Source organism: Marmota monax, unplaced genomic scaffold, assembly GCF_021218885.2.
Source record: "Marmota monax isolate L192 unplaced genomic scaffold, Marmota_monax_Labrador192_F-V1.1 WCK01_AAM20220418_F8-fsc00168, whole genome shotgun sequence".
Classification (NCBI taxonomy): domain Eukaryota; kingdom Metazoa; phylum Chordata; class Mammalia; order Rodentia; family Sciuridae; genus Marmota; species Marmota monax.
The window spans coordinates 1,857,187-1,873,171 of NW_026692492.1; the positions used below are offsets into that span (position 1 = coordinate 1,857,187).

Here is a 15,985-nt window from a genome sequence, read left to right on the forward strand (position 1 = left end):
CCATTACCATCATCACCATATCTATCACCATCACCACCACCATCATCACCATCTCTATCACCGTCACCATCATCATCATCACCTCCACCATCACCATCACCATCACCACTAACATCTTCATCACCATCACCATCCTCACCATCACCACCATCACCATCACCTCCATCACCATCACCTCCACCACAGGTGAGGGTCATGTGTATGCAGAAAGGACATGAGAACGTGTAGGTCAGCTGGGTAATGTGACTCAGTACCTAGGAGAACATGAGTCCCTGGCTCAAGCTGAAGGTCCTCTAATTTAACTTTCCTTCCTCAATAAACATTTATCAAATTCATCCCACGTTCAGACCCTAGAGGACAGCGGCGGGTCCAGCCATGTGACCTCGTAGCCCCTTGTCCTAAAGCATCTACAATCCATTTCCCATTTTACGCCTTGTTCTCTGAGCCAAGAACACTTGAGTTTCTCGGTCGCTCCCAAACTTGCAGAAATAGATTGTGGAGATGATTTTGTGGGTCTGCCGGCTCATATGTCAGGAGTGTCCTGTTGCCAACCTGCTCTGGTCTCTCTGCCAACAAATGGCTCTTCCCACTGAGTAATTAGATTAGGACCCGCAGGCTGGGCAAGAGAGGCCAATGGAGTCCTGCGGCAGGAAAGTACATGTTATTTTTACCAACCGCAGGTTTTCTAGAAGAAATGACCTAGCGGAGAGTCTGCTGTAGAAGAGATCCATCAATCCTGCGAAGGAGAATTACAACTTCCATGTGGCCTCCCAGGAGACTCTTTAAGGAGGGCTAGCTTTGCCGTAGGGCATGTCACCTGAGGACCAATGGCTTCATTCTGCCTCCAGCCAGATTTTAACACCATCTGAGTCGGAGAGAGGAAGAGAGGTAGAAATTATATAACCAGCAATATTAAAAAAAAATTGGAAAAATGGGAATATCTCAGGTCCTCACGTTATTATTCTGAATTTTGTGTTTTCTCCAAAAAAAAAAAAAGGTGCAGGAAGGAGAGTGTTGAATATTCTCGCTCCCTCGTCCTGATATCCTGCTACCTTTGCACAATCAGAAACACATAAGTGAGAAGAGCAAACAGGAATCTCCTAGAAGGGTAGTGTGTAAGCATGTCTCACCTTTGCAAGAAGAAAATCAGCAGGAGGCAATGAATGGAAAACATCCACCAAGATGGCGGAATGGCACCCAAGGGTCTGCACAGCTGTATTACTCTGACAGTTGGGGTCTCTCTCTGGGGAGAGGCCCATAGGGGAGCACCATTGGAAGGTGGTGGGGACCTTAAGATGCAGACTGGAAATAGAAAAATGCTGAACCCAAAAAATCATCTATATCAACAATGCTTGCAGCTGAACCCTGGGAAACCCATGGCCTGGAAAACCAAAGAAACTAAGCATTGGCCCCATTAACAGCTTTCTGACCTCACAGCATTTTCTACCTGGAAGGAGGGATGGGAAATACCATGGCACCCTCTCTTCTGTCTTCAATGTGCCATCAAATCGCCATACCACCTGGTACAGATAGATGAGACCAGCTCTCCTGTCTTCAAGAAAAAATTAAGAAACAAAAATCCTGATCTTGTCATTGAAGGTAGAGCTCCCTTCCCCTCCACCATCCACCCAGCCACCCCACCCATGCCCAGATGCCCTGGGGTGGAAGGAAACACCACGTCCCCATCACATTGTCAGACTGGGTCACCATCTTGCAATTTGATATGCAAGTCAGCTCCTATCCCAGTGTTTTATGGCCCATCTGCACTGGGTTCTGCCATGGGGACCCTGATTGAATGCTGGAAGAATCGTGGCAGAGATGCAGAAAAACAGCTCGTCCGTAAATCAGAAGTCAGGACCATCTGTCGGGTCCAGGAAGGAAACGCTCGGTGAACAAAATGGTGCCCTCCATGAATGGACACAGGTGTCCTTCCAAATGCATTGACATCATTTAACCCTTATCCACTTGATCATGGGCAAAAGAGACCCTGAAGGTCAGGAGAAATAAGGAAAGTGTAGAGCTTAGATCCCATCATCACATCATTAGCCAACATCTGGGAATATTTTCCCACCGATTTTTGATTTTCAATGGCGTCTTAGGAGATTGATCATGTTCATCAGATCAACAGAGTAGACTACGGCTCCACGATTGTCTTTAAGTCTCTTTCCCAGGATCCTACAACCCTCATAGATTTGAGTCCTTGCTATTGACCCACAGGGAGATGCAGGGGGTCCACATCACTCCTTTGGGAAAGATGGCGGAGCTTTAGATTGGCGGGATGGAGACCGACTCTCAGAGCTGGGATCTTCAATGTCCCCCGCCAGCCTGGGTGTGGAAGGCTTGGTCCCCAGTGCCAAGTTTGCTCCATCTTCCAAATCAATCCTTTTGTGTGTAGATGCGTCATTTATAGTTCGTGGAAGATTAATTCATCAGTCCCCTGAGACATCGCCATTGAACCATTGAGGAAGTGACAGAGAGTTTGGAAACCATCAGGACCACCCCCAAAAGGTGGTTCCTCTGGGAACAGGAGCCCATCCTAAGCTCATATTGCGGGAGCCAGAGGACCCCACTGTGAGGATTTGGACCAACTCTTTCCTGAGTGTGTGGTTTGGACCTGGAGTCACCCTCAAAGGCTCATTTGTTGAAGACATGGTCCCCAATGCAGCTCTAGAGTAGTGACAGGATCATGAGATCTGATAGCACCAATGGATTGATCCACTTAAACATTTCATGGACCAATCCCTTGACAGCCAACTGGATGGCTGAGAGGTGGGTCCTACCTGGAGGAGAGCAGTCACTCGGGGTGTGTGGCAGAGGGTTCATCTCCTCCTCCTCGTTGTCTTCCTCCTCCTGCTGCTCTTCTTCCTCCTCCTCCTCCTACACCTTCTCCTCCTCCTCCTCTTCCATGTCCTCCTTCTCATTCTCTACCATGTCCTCCTCCTTCTCCTCATCCTACACCTCCTCCTCCTCCATCTTCTCCTGCTCCTCTTCCATCTCCTTCTCCTCCTCCGTCTCCTCCTCTTCCATCTCCTCCTCATAAAACTTTTCCATCTCGTCCTTCTCATTCCCCTGCATGTCCTCCTCCTCCTCCTCCTCCATCTCCTCATCCTTCTCTTCCTCCTCTTCCTACAATTTCTCCTCCTCATTCCCTTCCTCCTGTCTCATCCTTCTCCTCCTCTTCTTCCATATCCTCCTCCTCCTCCATCTCCTCCTCCATCTCCTCCTCCTCCACTTCCTTCTCTTCCCCCTCCTCCTCTTCCTCCTCCATCTCCTCCTCCTCTTCCATCTCCTCCTCCCCCTCCTCCTCCTCCTCTTCCTCCTCCATCTCCTTCTCCTCCTGCTCCTCCTCCTCCTCCATCTCCTCCTCCTTCTCCTCCCCCTCCTCCTCCATCTCGTCCTCCTCCTCCTCCTCCTCCTTTTCCTCTTCCTTCTCCCTCTCCTCCTCCTCCTCATCCTCCTCCTCCTCCTCCTCCTCCGTCTCCTTCTCCTCCTCCTCCTCCTCCTCCTCCTCCTCCTCCTTTTCCTCTTCCTTCTCCCTCTCCTCCTCCTCCTCCTCCTTTTCCTCTTCCTTCTCCCTCTCCTCCTCCTCCTCCTCTTCCTTCTCCTCCTCCTCCTCCATCTCCTCCTCCTCCTCCTCCTCCTCCTCCTCCTCCTCCTCCATCTCCTTCTTTCTTCTCTCTCTCTCTCTCTCTCTCTCTCTCTCTCTCTCTCTCTCTCTCTCTCATTACAGGCCACCAGGACCTGAGCAGCCTCCCTCCTGCCGTGCCCTGTCACCACACATTTTCCTCTCTGGAGCCAGCTGACCATGGCCTGAGCCTCAGAAACCAACCACTAACATAAATCTCTCCTCCTCTAAGTGGTTTCTTGTCAGCTCTGTTGTTCATAGTGACGAAAACCCAACTCTGTACTTGGAACAAGAAACAAATCCCCGTCACCTCCCCTTGCTGCTGGGCACTCCACAAGTAGCTCTCATGTCCATGGGGAGCCTGGCTTTGGGTCCCCCACGGTGCCTGTGTACAATTCCAAAGGACCTACTTTAAGTAAATAGCGGGTTTCTCCATCCTGCAGAGACGGCCTTTACAGTGTGATCACCTCATTCTGTTCCCACTGATTCCAAAACTACCCTGGGAAGGACGTCTGAGCCCAGGACCTCGACCCCTGAGCCCCGTCCCCAGCCCTATTTTGCATTTTATTTAGAGACAGGGTCACACTGAGTTGCTTAGGGCCTCGCTTTGGCTGAGGCTGGCTTTGAACTTACCATCCTCCTGCCTCAGCCTCCCGAGCTCTGGGATGACAGGTGTGTGCCTTCGTGCCAAGCAGAGATTTTTCCATCCAAAGAGACAACACCGGTGACATCCCAGCTGATGGATGTGACGTCCCCGCCACTGCCTGAATTGCCTCTGCAGATCGCACTCCCTCAATATGACAAAATAATAAGATTTGCCCTCAAGTATCACCCCATCATGCTCAGGAGCTGAGAAATAAATCTGGAAACTTAATTCACACGGGGAGCCCTGGGCGCTCTGGGCACAGATGGAAATGACCCTGGGATCTGTCACAATGCAAGACACGTCACTTAGAAAATAAAATCCACCCACAGGAGGGAAGATGCATTTGAGGCAAAATAAAGAGAGCCACATTGTAAGCGCTCCGGCACGTTGATGCAGGAGGGCCATCTGCCCAGGTCTGCACCAATCCATTGGTGTGATAAAAAGTGACAGTGTCCCTTTCTCATCTCCACCCAGCCCTTATCTGACACATTCAAAAGAGGATTTGTCCAGGATTCTGTGTAAACAGAGAAACGCACTATCTCCCAGCACATCCAAGGGAAGGGTGTGGGCTCTGATGGACATGTCCCAGAGCCTCGCGGACGAGCATCTCATGACCCGCTGAGCAAAACAGAGAGCCATTGCTGTTTTTCTATTAATTTACTTTTAATGCCATTCAGGTTTCCCTGAGTGGATTTATTCCCAGATTTCTTTCTTTCTTTTTCTTTTTTTTTTTTTCTGGTACCAGGGATTGACCTCAGGGACACTGGACCCCTGAGCCCCGTCCCCAGCCCTATTTTGCATTTTATTTAGAGACAGGGTCTCCCTGAGCTGCTTAGGGCCTCCCTTTGGCTGAGGCTGGCTTTGACCTCAGGATCCTCCTGCCTCAGCCTCCCGAGCTGCTGGGATGACAGATGTGAGCCACCACACCTTGCCCTAAACATCATCTTTTGAGCAGGTGACCTAACATTTCTAAGTGACAATCAAAACCATCACAAATCTTGCAAACCCAGCCCCTTTGCTGAGGCAGGTCAGCGTGGACCCTCAGAGGGGACCCTGTGACCTCTTAGCCACACTCCAACAATCGTGTTTATGATGCACAACTGAATTTCAGCCGAGAAGCACAGGGTGGGCGCGTGGCAGGTAAAACGCAGGAGTCCCTGGGGCAGAAGCAGCACTTAACATCCAGGATGGGGAGAAAAAAACAAAATGTCAATGCACTATGCTTAGAAAACCTGCTTCGATGACATTTCTAGATGTCTGGAGGTCAACTGGACACCACGCCGTCACTGATTTCCATGCAAAGATTCTCCCCTGAAACTGGGGGTAGGAATAGTCTGTGATAATTTGTTGCGAATATTATTTCTTTTTCTTTCCTTTATTTTTTTATTTTATTTTTATTTTTATATTTTGGTGCTGGGGCTTGAACCCAGAAACACCTGACCACTGAGCCACATCCCCAGCTTTTTTTATTTATTTTTCATTAACAAACACGGTCTCACTAGTTTCCTTAGGGCCCCGCTAAGTGCCTGAGGCTGGCCTCCAACTTGCGATCCTCCTCCCTCAGCCTCCAGAGGGACTGGGATGATAGGCACACGTCACCGCACCAGGCCAGGCCCACCAACTCTCGAGCCCCGACGCCTGGCTTTCTTTTCGAAGTCTGTCATATCCTTGGCAACCCCTGCGTCTGTCTTTCCAGCAGAGACATCTGGAGCGTGGAGGGCACATGTGAGATGCAGACTGTGTTCATTATACCTTCTGTCCCCTGAGTGTCCTCTGGATGCCCTGAAGACACAGCCTTTAACCCACAGGGACCCAGCGCCATTGTGAGGGTGGGACCCACCAAGAAGATCATTGCAACTCTTCAGAATCTAAAGACAGGAGGATGAATGGGACATCATGACCCTGTGTGTGTATATGACCACAGGACCCTTGTGATGCTACATCACGTCCAACCGGAAGGAGGAGAAGTGACACTCCACTTACGTCCGATATGTCCAAGTGCCTGCTACTGCCATGTAGAACTAATCAGAACAAATAAAAAAATCATTAATGAAGAAAACATTTAAATGCAAAATCAGATAAATGAATATAGTGTGGTGAGTAGAAATCCAAATCACTTATGCCTTTGAGACTCAAGAAAAAAAAAAAAAAATATATATATATATATATATATATATATATATATATATATATATATACATTCGACCTTTGGTGATTTGGGATTGGCTTATTTCACTCAGCTTGATAGTCTTCAACTGTATCCTGCAAATGCCATCATTCCATTCTTCTTCATGACTGAGTAATATTCCATTGTGTATACACCACATTTTATTTATCCATTCATCTACTGAAGGGAACCTAGGTCGGTTCCATAGTTCAGCTATTGTGAGTTGAGATGCTATCAACTTTGATGTGGCTGTGTAATTATACCATGATGATTTTAAGTCCTTTAGGTATAGATGGAGGAGTGGACTGGCTGGGTCAAATGGTGGTTCCCTTCCTAGTTTCTTGAGGAATTTTCTTCAAGGGGAAATGACAGTGATGATAATTTGGGTTTTGCCTAAGGGCTCTGCAGGACAACCCTGGACACTTTGTCTAGCAACCTGTCCTCACCAGGTTGTCCGTGCCGATGATGGACATTGCTCTGCCGTAGGATCTCCTGGGACCCATGGGTCCACTCCGCAGTATGGCTCTCTTTGGAAGACTTGCCCACTGGCCATGATTGCAGGTAACCATCACTCCAGGGGCTCCTCATACTGAGCCATGATAGCATTTACTGAACTTGGGACATCTGACCTTCCTCTTGATCCATATCCGCATCCCACAGTATCTGCTTGGTCCTCTGGTGCCTACCACCAAAACCCAATCACTTCCAAATAGCCACGACATTCTCAGACACCCCGCATAGGAAACATGTTTTTTTTTAACCCATCTAAAGTCATTGCATCATTTACTTTGGTGTCCGATAAAGTTATTAAGCGATTGTCCTGTTAGTGTGAACGCAGAGAAGACCTCGACACATTTATTAACAAACATAAGTTCATTAAAGCCATCGGTGGCTACATAATTTATGGAGTGATTAATTCTGACTTAAACAATTATTTACTCGAGATTCAATTTCGCTCAGAAAAGCCGGGGTAATGTTTCTCCGGCGCAGCCATAATAAAGTTCTTATGTAATGACTAATTAGTTTCAGGGATGACAAATGTTTTAATTAAAACCAGCAGAACCCGGGGAACATTTATCACTATTTTTCTCCTTTTCCCATTATTCTCTTGAGATCGACTTTGAGTTCACCCGAAGGACGGAAACCCATATGTCAATGGCAAGATTTTTTGTTTTTTCTGGGTGATTCTGCCAATGGGGATGGATATAACTGGGAGGCACCACCTCTTTTTGTTTCCAATACTCTACAAAATATATCTGAGCACATAAAAAAATCAGTGAGCTGCTCACTCGGTTCCAGAGATGCATAATGAGTCTAAGTCACTGGAATCAAACAAAACCCCAGGGGATTTTTTTTTATGTTGCATATGGAACCAAAACAGATCCCCAAGAGGTGATTTGGACCATCTCTGTCCATTCCATTGAAGGTCTCCCTCGATTCAGTCCAGATTTGGAGGGCTCCATCCTGTCTTGCATGATCTGCAACCTTTTGGCCGCCATCTTTGTCTCTGGTGAGGAATGGATGGTCCATGGAGGTCCCCACTTGTTGGGATCTATTGGAACCTAATGTCCACCCCAATTGTGAGATAGAAGAAGTTGAACCCCTGATGGTGGTTTGGGGAGGACACCTCAGCTGGAGGATGTCCAGTGGGGTCTTCCACAAAGGCCAACACACTCTGGACTTCCATTCTCCATCTGTGTGCAGCAAATCTTTAGTGGACATCTAGTCCACTGGTTTTCCAGGTGCATCGTGCAATATCCCTGGCTCAGAAAGCCCCACATGCAAAGGTCAGAGGCTGATGTGTGTTTCTACTGTGGTCAGAATGTGTCAGTCCCGACTCTCAGGATCCATGTTAAAGTCTGAGGTAAGCAAGAACAAGATGGCAGAAGGGAGTGGATGAGAATCACAGATAAAGGGACTTGGGACAAGGTATATTCCCCAAGGACATGCTCCCAGTGCCTCACTTTCTCCATCCATGTCCCACCTGCCCACCATTCCCACCAGCCACCGTCATCCATCCAGGTGTGGATGGATTAATCCACTGATGGATTAAACCCAGATTTTAAACCTAACAAGGCCCCTTAAAAATGGACCCCAGGGGACTCCCAGCTACACGCTGGTAGCATCCAATGGATACAAGCCAATGAGGCTGGAGAGCACCCTACAATGAACCATTTCAAAAAAAAAATTCACTGTGGTCAAAACATGGTGACATCAGGACATGGGACTCCTCAAGAATTTGAAGAATAAGGAATGCTGAAAAGATGGTTTAATCCATGCAACGTCGTTGGCCAAGATGGCGGAGAAGAAGAACATGGAACCAGGGAATGACAGGTGGAGCGTTGAGAAGATGAATGGTTCTCCTGAATCTGTAGGAAGGCACCCACCAGCCCACCTGTCCATCTTGGCTAAGTGAGATCCATGCACTTGGAACATCTCAAGGTGCAAGATCATCAGATTGGGGTGGTGCCAAGCCGCCATGTTTGTGCTCATTTTTTTAACGGCCCTCAAAAAACTCACAACAGTTTATGATGCGGTTCCTTCATCCACGGATGTAGACCGCACCTCTCCGTTCCTCATTGATGGGTGTTCTCCCCTCATCTCTGGTTCCCAGACACACGTGTGAAAATGATGAGTCTTATTCTGGACAGAACTTCCAAAGCCAGTGGGAAGCCACTTGTTTTCTCATTTCCTTCTATTTCAAAACCCAACAATATTCGAGAAGTGAGTTCCCCCATTCACCCTGGAAACTGAGTCAAAGGAAAGCTAAACTATTAATCAAAAACTCACCACCAAGGAATGATGAATGTGTGAGGAGATGAAGATGCTCTATATCTCCATTCGATTTTCACACAATACGTGGAAGTATTATACGCCTGTTAAAAATGAAATTAGAAAAGAATTCACACAGGAACTTCCACAATAAAACCTATAAAACAAAACTCAGGCAATTTATGTAATGTCTTCAAAAACATTGCTAATAATTTATACATCTAAGTGTTTTCAAGATGAATTTTTACTTAAGATCTTCATGTTTTGTTTCGTTTTAAATCCTGAGATTCTTGAAATTCTTCCCTTGGTTGATTTTGTTTTTTTTTTTTTTCATTTTGAATTTTTTGACCCAATTTGAAATTAAACATCAGAGGCACTAGTTTTTCCAATCTTTTTAATTTCACTGTGGATCTTCACACCTTTCACCCATCAGAGTGAACCAACAGAAAGAGGGGTAGGAAGCATCTATCGAAATTGCAATATTCACAGGGAAGACATGAGCATTTGGGGGAATTGTTTGGGGTTTTCTTCTCCATTATATTCTTCTTGTTGTTTTATTTTTGTTTATAATACATTGGCCACAAACCCACTTCCAAACATATCTCTGAGCATTAAATTTATCAAATACTAGGAAATCTGCTCTACACAGCAAATTTGAATGATTTGACTTGATTTCCTGTACGTTTTTCCAAAAAAAAAAAAATCTCTCCTGGTGCATACATCATTTTTTAAATCTATTTTAGTGGCTACCTTGCAAAGGCACATTTTCTTTTTCATAAGCGCAATCATTGACTGCGGTATGCAGACGGCCTATTACTTAATTAACACCAGTTAATTAGTCACTTTGCACCTCCAGATCTTCATATGGTCTTTGCATTATTTATGTGATGGTATTTTACCTGAGAGCATCTCAATGGCATATGGTGGCCACATTTGATTTAAAAAAAAAAAAGTAGTTTATTCTCTAGGTATTTGCATTTATGTTAATGGGCAAGACATTAGTGACCACAGAAAAGCAACCTTAGATTATTTCCGAGAAAAAGCTTCAAAATATCAGCAATATTTGTTGAGGCTGAAATATGCAATATCACTTCCACCAAGTTTCCTACGTACATCTGTGAATACACCACCGTGAACCTCACCGTCATCTACATCCACAAGAAATTAAAAGAAATAACCGTGTGCAATGGCAGAAATAGAAAGCAAGAAATTTGATCTTTTTCATATATGAGTAACACTTTTATTACTAAGCTCTTGGATGCTTTTCTAATATTTGCAAGAAAAAGTGACATATTAGTTTATCAGGAAGTGGTGGAATCCAGACAGCATGAGTTTGAGTCTCGTATTGATCCCAGGTGGTCTCGTTAGGAACGAATTCAGGATGTGAGTCTTGGGACATCTCTACATCCCAAGAAAAATAAATCTTTAGATCAATCATAAAATGCTGGACAAAGATGCAAAATCCATGGTTTGCATTTAGGTCACTCATTATATTCCAGGTTGGATGTCTCTTCAGTCTCTGACGCCTGTGTGTCCCAAGGACGCTGAGTTACAATAGTCTGATTCACATACCTTGAAATCACCAAAGCAGGGACGTAGAGTTTAAAAACGGAAAACAAGTATATAAAAAAGGTTTAAAAAAATCAAAAAGAGACAAACTCACATTATAACAAGTCACTGGTGCAAGAACTAAATCACCCTTGGAAGGAAGGCATTAAACCTTATCACTAAAGTCCGCATACCTGAAATACCATTACATCATGGGCCAAACTCCAACCTGAGTTTTGGAGGAGACAAATGACATCCAAACCATGCATGGAACATTCCAGAAACCCCAAACTATCAGGACTCGAGTGGCCAACTATAGGTATTCAACGTTACATGTCACTGGTTTTTAGTCTATTTTGCCTAATTTCTTTTTATCCTTGTTCTTCTACATCATTGAATCTGCTCTTTGCAATTCCAAGATTTCACAAAGCACTTTTTACCATAGGTGGAGCTGTTCCTACACTCAAAGAAGTTTCAGGGGTATTTTTACATTCATTTGGAACTTGTTTTAGGAGTGTTTTTGCATTCAAGTATAAGAAAATAAAGAACGATCTTCTCTTTCACTACCTGATCGTTACTGGGATTTACATGATTTTGAATGAGTTCATTTCAAGCTCAGATTTGATAAATGATGAATTTCAATTATCCCTTGAATCAGAAAATCCTAAATATGTAAATGGAAAAATAAGTGAAAAATATAAAGATGAAAAAGGAATGAGTAAACATATTCAAAATGCTCAATTACGAAACTAGATTGGAAAGTGCAGAGTACAAACAATTAAACATAATTTTTGCCTAAATTTAAATTAAGGGAAGAGAGACAGGTAATATTAGGTGAATGCTTCAACAAAATATAATCATTTTTCTGCCATTATCCTGGAATTGTTAACCACAAAATTTAGTGTAAAAGAAAATATATAATTTAAATTAATAAATACAGGGGGGGAGCATGCCTGAAAAATTACTATTTTTTAAAGTCATTCTGATTGTGAGCCTATAAATTGAAGGCAGAAAATGAAAACGCTACTCAGAAATATCACATCAGCCAGCAAGAATCATGTTGGGCATCAACCGGCAAAAATAAGTCGCTCTTGTTTATAACAATAATGTTAGAAAATATTACTCAAAAAAAGTAACTTCACATTAGCATCACACAAAGATGGGAATTACTCCAAAAAGGTAACTTTCAGTCATGAATATTTTTAATGACCTCTGTGTGGTTTAAAACAAGATGGTAGATAGATTTGGTTATTAACCAACATTAATGGATATAATATGTGATAAGCTTTTGAATATTTCAAACTATTGTTTAATTGTATGACTGACCTCTCTATCAAGGCTTCTTTCTTTCTCTATGACATTCCCTACCACCATCCTTAATATAGAACCTAAAACTGAGATGCTATGGAGTTAGTTTTCCTTCTTTGTACAGATGTTTCCTTCTGTGGTCTTCTGATATGTTTCTTTCCACTTGTTTGCCTTGTAATCCACCAAACTCGATTCCTTTCCCAAGGAATTTCTTACTGCTGTGACAGTGGAGGCCTATTCTAGTGTCTCCAGCATGTCATCTTACTAACATGGAATGTTTCTGCCCATGGATACCTGCGACGTCCTTCACTCCCATTATTATCATCATCTTCTCCATCTTGATTTTTTAAAAATATTTTTTAGTTGTCCATGGATCTTTATTTTATTTATTTGCAGGAGGTGCTGAGAATCGAACCCAGTGCCTCGCACATGCTAGGCAAGCACTCTACCACTGAGCCACAACCCCAGTGTCGCCATCTTGATTTTTATATCATTTTTAGGTTCCATCATCTTCTCATGTATTCTTTTCTTTCTCGTTGGCTGTTTGGTTAAACCATTCAAATTCACTTTTTCCAAAAGGACAGTTTACATTCATATCTTTTCTCTGTTTTTTTTTTCCTTCTGCAAGTGTAATTCTTTCCAAAAAGAGATTCCTTATCTCTCTACAAGTTTTTTCTCCCATTAGGTTGGGTGTCTATTCTTTGTATTAACGTGTCACAGGCAGACGGACTTCTCCACATGCTGTATCTAAGTGAATCTTCACATCAACATAGAAGTGTTATCCTACCCTCATTTGCCATGTGGAGAAATTATTTTGGCAATGCTTTTTATCATTCATCCAAAACATACAGCTCAATCTCTAGAACTGACGGTCAAACACAATTCTTTCTAAGTCCCTGGACATTATGACTCACATCTTTCTTCTTCTTGTCCTTAGCAACGAACAAAGAAAAGTCTCATCCTCTCCTTCTGAGTTCAAATCTTAGATGTCCTCAAATGTGCCTCTTTGGGGACACCATCAAGATCCATTTAATGTGCATTAACAAAGCCACCACCATGACAAACATCTATCCCGTGTCACAGTGCTTCATTGGAAGTCCATAGTTATCAGCTCTGCTAAATAGAAGATCTACAAGGTCTTTCTCATCTTTTTTTTATAATGTCTTAGCATGTGTTGCTATAACAAATATGCTACAGACTGTGCAGCTTAAACAAACAAACAAAAAAAACACATTTATTTCTCACAGTTCTGGAGGCTGAAGAGTCCAAGATCCAATTGCTGGTGGATGTTGTCTGTGGTAAGGACTCTATTCCTGGTTTGCAGACAGCCACCTTCTGGTTGTATCTACACATGTTGGAGAGAAGAAAGAACCAGCAAGCTCTGTCATTTTTTTTTTAAGATGGCACTAATCTCAAAACGAGGGCTTTGCTTTTTGACCCATCACCTCCCCAAGTCTCTCCTCCTATTGAAAATCCCATTGGGTGCCATGATGTCAACATACAAACATGCACAGATGCACATTCAGTCCTTTCTGAGCTCCTAGAGGAGAATAACTATTTTTCTTGCCATTTCCAACACAAGATTTTTTTCCCATTTATTTTAAATTCTGATTCCCCACAAGTCTTGGAAAAATCACTATTTTTCCCCCAAAGTTATCCACTGGAATTTTTCTGTTCTTGTTCATCAAGTTCACCCACATTTCCCAGAGGAAATTCGAGCCCTAATTAAGCTTTCAAGACTGCACCATCCTATAAAAACTACATAATTAAAAGATCCTTAGGACGAGGAGATGCCAGAATGCAATTTTACGCATACACACCTGTCCATATCCCAGCGCCAACATAAGATGTTTATGTTCTGCAGGGAACAGGTCTTATCTGGGGGACAGGGGAGGAAAAACAAGAGAAGCTATCAGAATAATGACCATCAGTAATTGCTTCCTTAAAAAAAATAAATCTCTTTTATCAATTAATCACATTTATCACCTGGTAAAGTTTAGGATGCTGACTGCATGCAGCCCTGAAGCAGAGAAACACTGAATCAGCAATCACTTCTCTGCTTTGTCCTTAAGATTCTTTCCCCACCTCTGCAAAATCTGCCAAATTCTCAGGCAAAGCAGCAACCCACCTTGAACACACAACACTGCGTCTTTACCTTTTCATGATTTTGCTCTCAACCATGTTAGGCTGAAACCCTCCCAGTAGGACGGCACTGGACAGTAGGAATTCGGTGGAAGGAACCAGAGGAGATAGGTGGCCCATTGTTGACCAAAGGGTCATTTTCAAGTCTTTGGCTGTCTTTGGAAAAAAATGTTTCCACTCTGGTTTTCTTTCTTAGATATTTTCATTACTAGGAAGAAGATAGATGAGAGAGTTAGATTTTGTATTTTGCATCGACTCCTGTGTTTTATTTCTGCTGCTTCCTGTCTTCCCTGAGTGAAGAAGCTTTCCTCCACCAAGCCTGTCCGCCATTTTGTTCTGCCTTCGCTGAGACCCAGAGCCATGGGGCCATCCCAGATTGGACTCAGACCTCTGAAATCATGAGCCAAAACCAACTTTTGCTCCTGTCAGTTTCTCTTGGTGGGGAGATTGGTCATAATGATGCCACAGTGATGCATATTTGAAACAGGAATGGAGAATATCTGGAATTTTCCATTTCAGAATGTCAGTCCACCATTGACCACTTTCTGAAAAGTGAAATGGCAGATAAAATTGAATGGACATCTGGACACCCGTACACCTGCAAATGTACTTGAATGTGCCCACCACCTTGGTTGGCTCCAGTCCATGATGATGATCCATCTGGACACATTGGACTCCCGCCCATCATTCCCTGGGAATTGATTATGGGACACCTCCTTCATTCCTGAAGCAGATACCTTGGAAGGAGGAATTGTGGAGGTGCTTGTCACACAATTCAAATTTCAAGAACTGGGCCATGATTCCAGGTGGCCCAGTAAGTGACCTCCAGAACCACATTCTTCAAATAGAGACCATGAAATAAAAGCTGAGAAAGATATTCTGTTCTCGGAGAAACTTTTTGCAGCCAATTTGAGGTGAGTGAAGGAGAAAGAGAGGAATTGATGGACCATTTTCTCAGGAGGGTTTTATGGGCCTGGAAAGGGAATGTTTTCTGATGACTAAGACATTATGTGCCTGGGGGTTGAGTACAGTCCATTAATTACACTAAAGTCGTCACTTTAAGGAAAAGGGCATTCCTTTTGCACAGAAGACACTAAATCTGATAGGAGAGGTACAAATTGCAAAACAATCAGTTTTTCTGTCAGTGAGAAACCTTTACTGAATGCTCCCGAGCACCATCGAGCTCATAAAAAATATCACACAAAGTGAAGGTCAAGGGGAAAAACTGTTTAGAAAGAGGATATTAAGGTTCCCCATGGAAATTTTAAATCCTTTCAATAGGGAGTCTTTCTATATTCAAGATACCAAATTGAAAATTGGATATTCTTGGAAGAAAAAAAAATTCAATGTCTTGGTAAATGTATTTAGAGATGGCAAGAAATGAAAATAATAATGCTGATGGTTGTAGTTTAGATATGAGGTGTCCCCCAAAAGCTTATCTGTCAAACAAGGTAAGAAGGTTTAAAGGGAAAATGATTGGATTTTGAGAACCTTAACCTACTTGGTGGATTAATCCACTTGAATGGACTCACTGGGTGGTAACTGCAGCAGGTGGGGTGTGGCTGGAGGAGGGGGTCCCTGGGCTGTGCCTTTGAGGTCTCTATCCTGTCCCTGGTGAGCAGAGCTCTCTCTGCTCCCTGGTGCCCTGTCCTGAGCTGCTCTCCTCCTCCAGGCCCTGCCGCCATTTTGTTCTGCTCCCCTTGGGCCAGAGCCATGGAGTTGGCCAAATTGGACTGAAATTCGAACACCATGATCCTCAAGAAAGTTTTCATCCTTT

The 15,985-nt window shown here is 43.7% G+C and overlaps 1 long non-coding RNA gene across 2 annotated transcripts; it reads right to left on the reverse strand.

The window, feature by feature from the left end:
- Window positions 1-1,041: 1,041 nt before the first annotated feature.
- On the reverse strand, window positions 1,042-14,729 carry LOC131424149 (uncharacterized). 2 transcript variants are annotated; one of them, XR_009226701.1, is made up of 5 exons: window positions 14,222-14,729; window positions 13,887-13,944; window positions 13,312-13,411; window positions 9,229-9,314; window positions 1,042-1,552 (listed from the first exon to the last, which is right to left on the reverse strand). It is a non-coding gene; the product is annotated as an uncharacterized LOC131424149 (long non-coding RNA). The 2 variants fall into 2 exon arrangements; XR_009226702.1 differs by lacking the exon at window positions 1,042-1,552 and adding an exon at window positions 6,484-9,133.
- Between the last annotated feature and the right edge of the window lie 1,256 nt (window positions 14,730-15,985).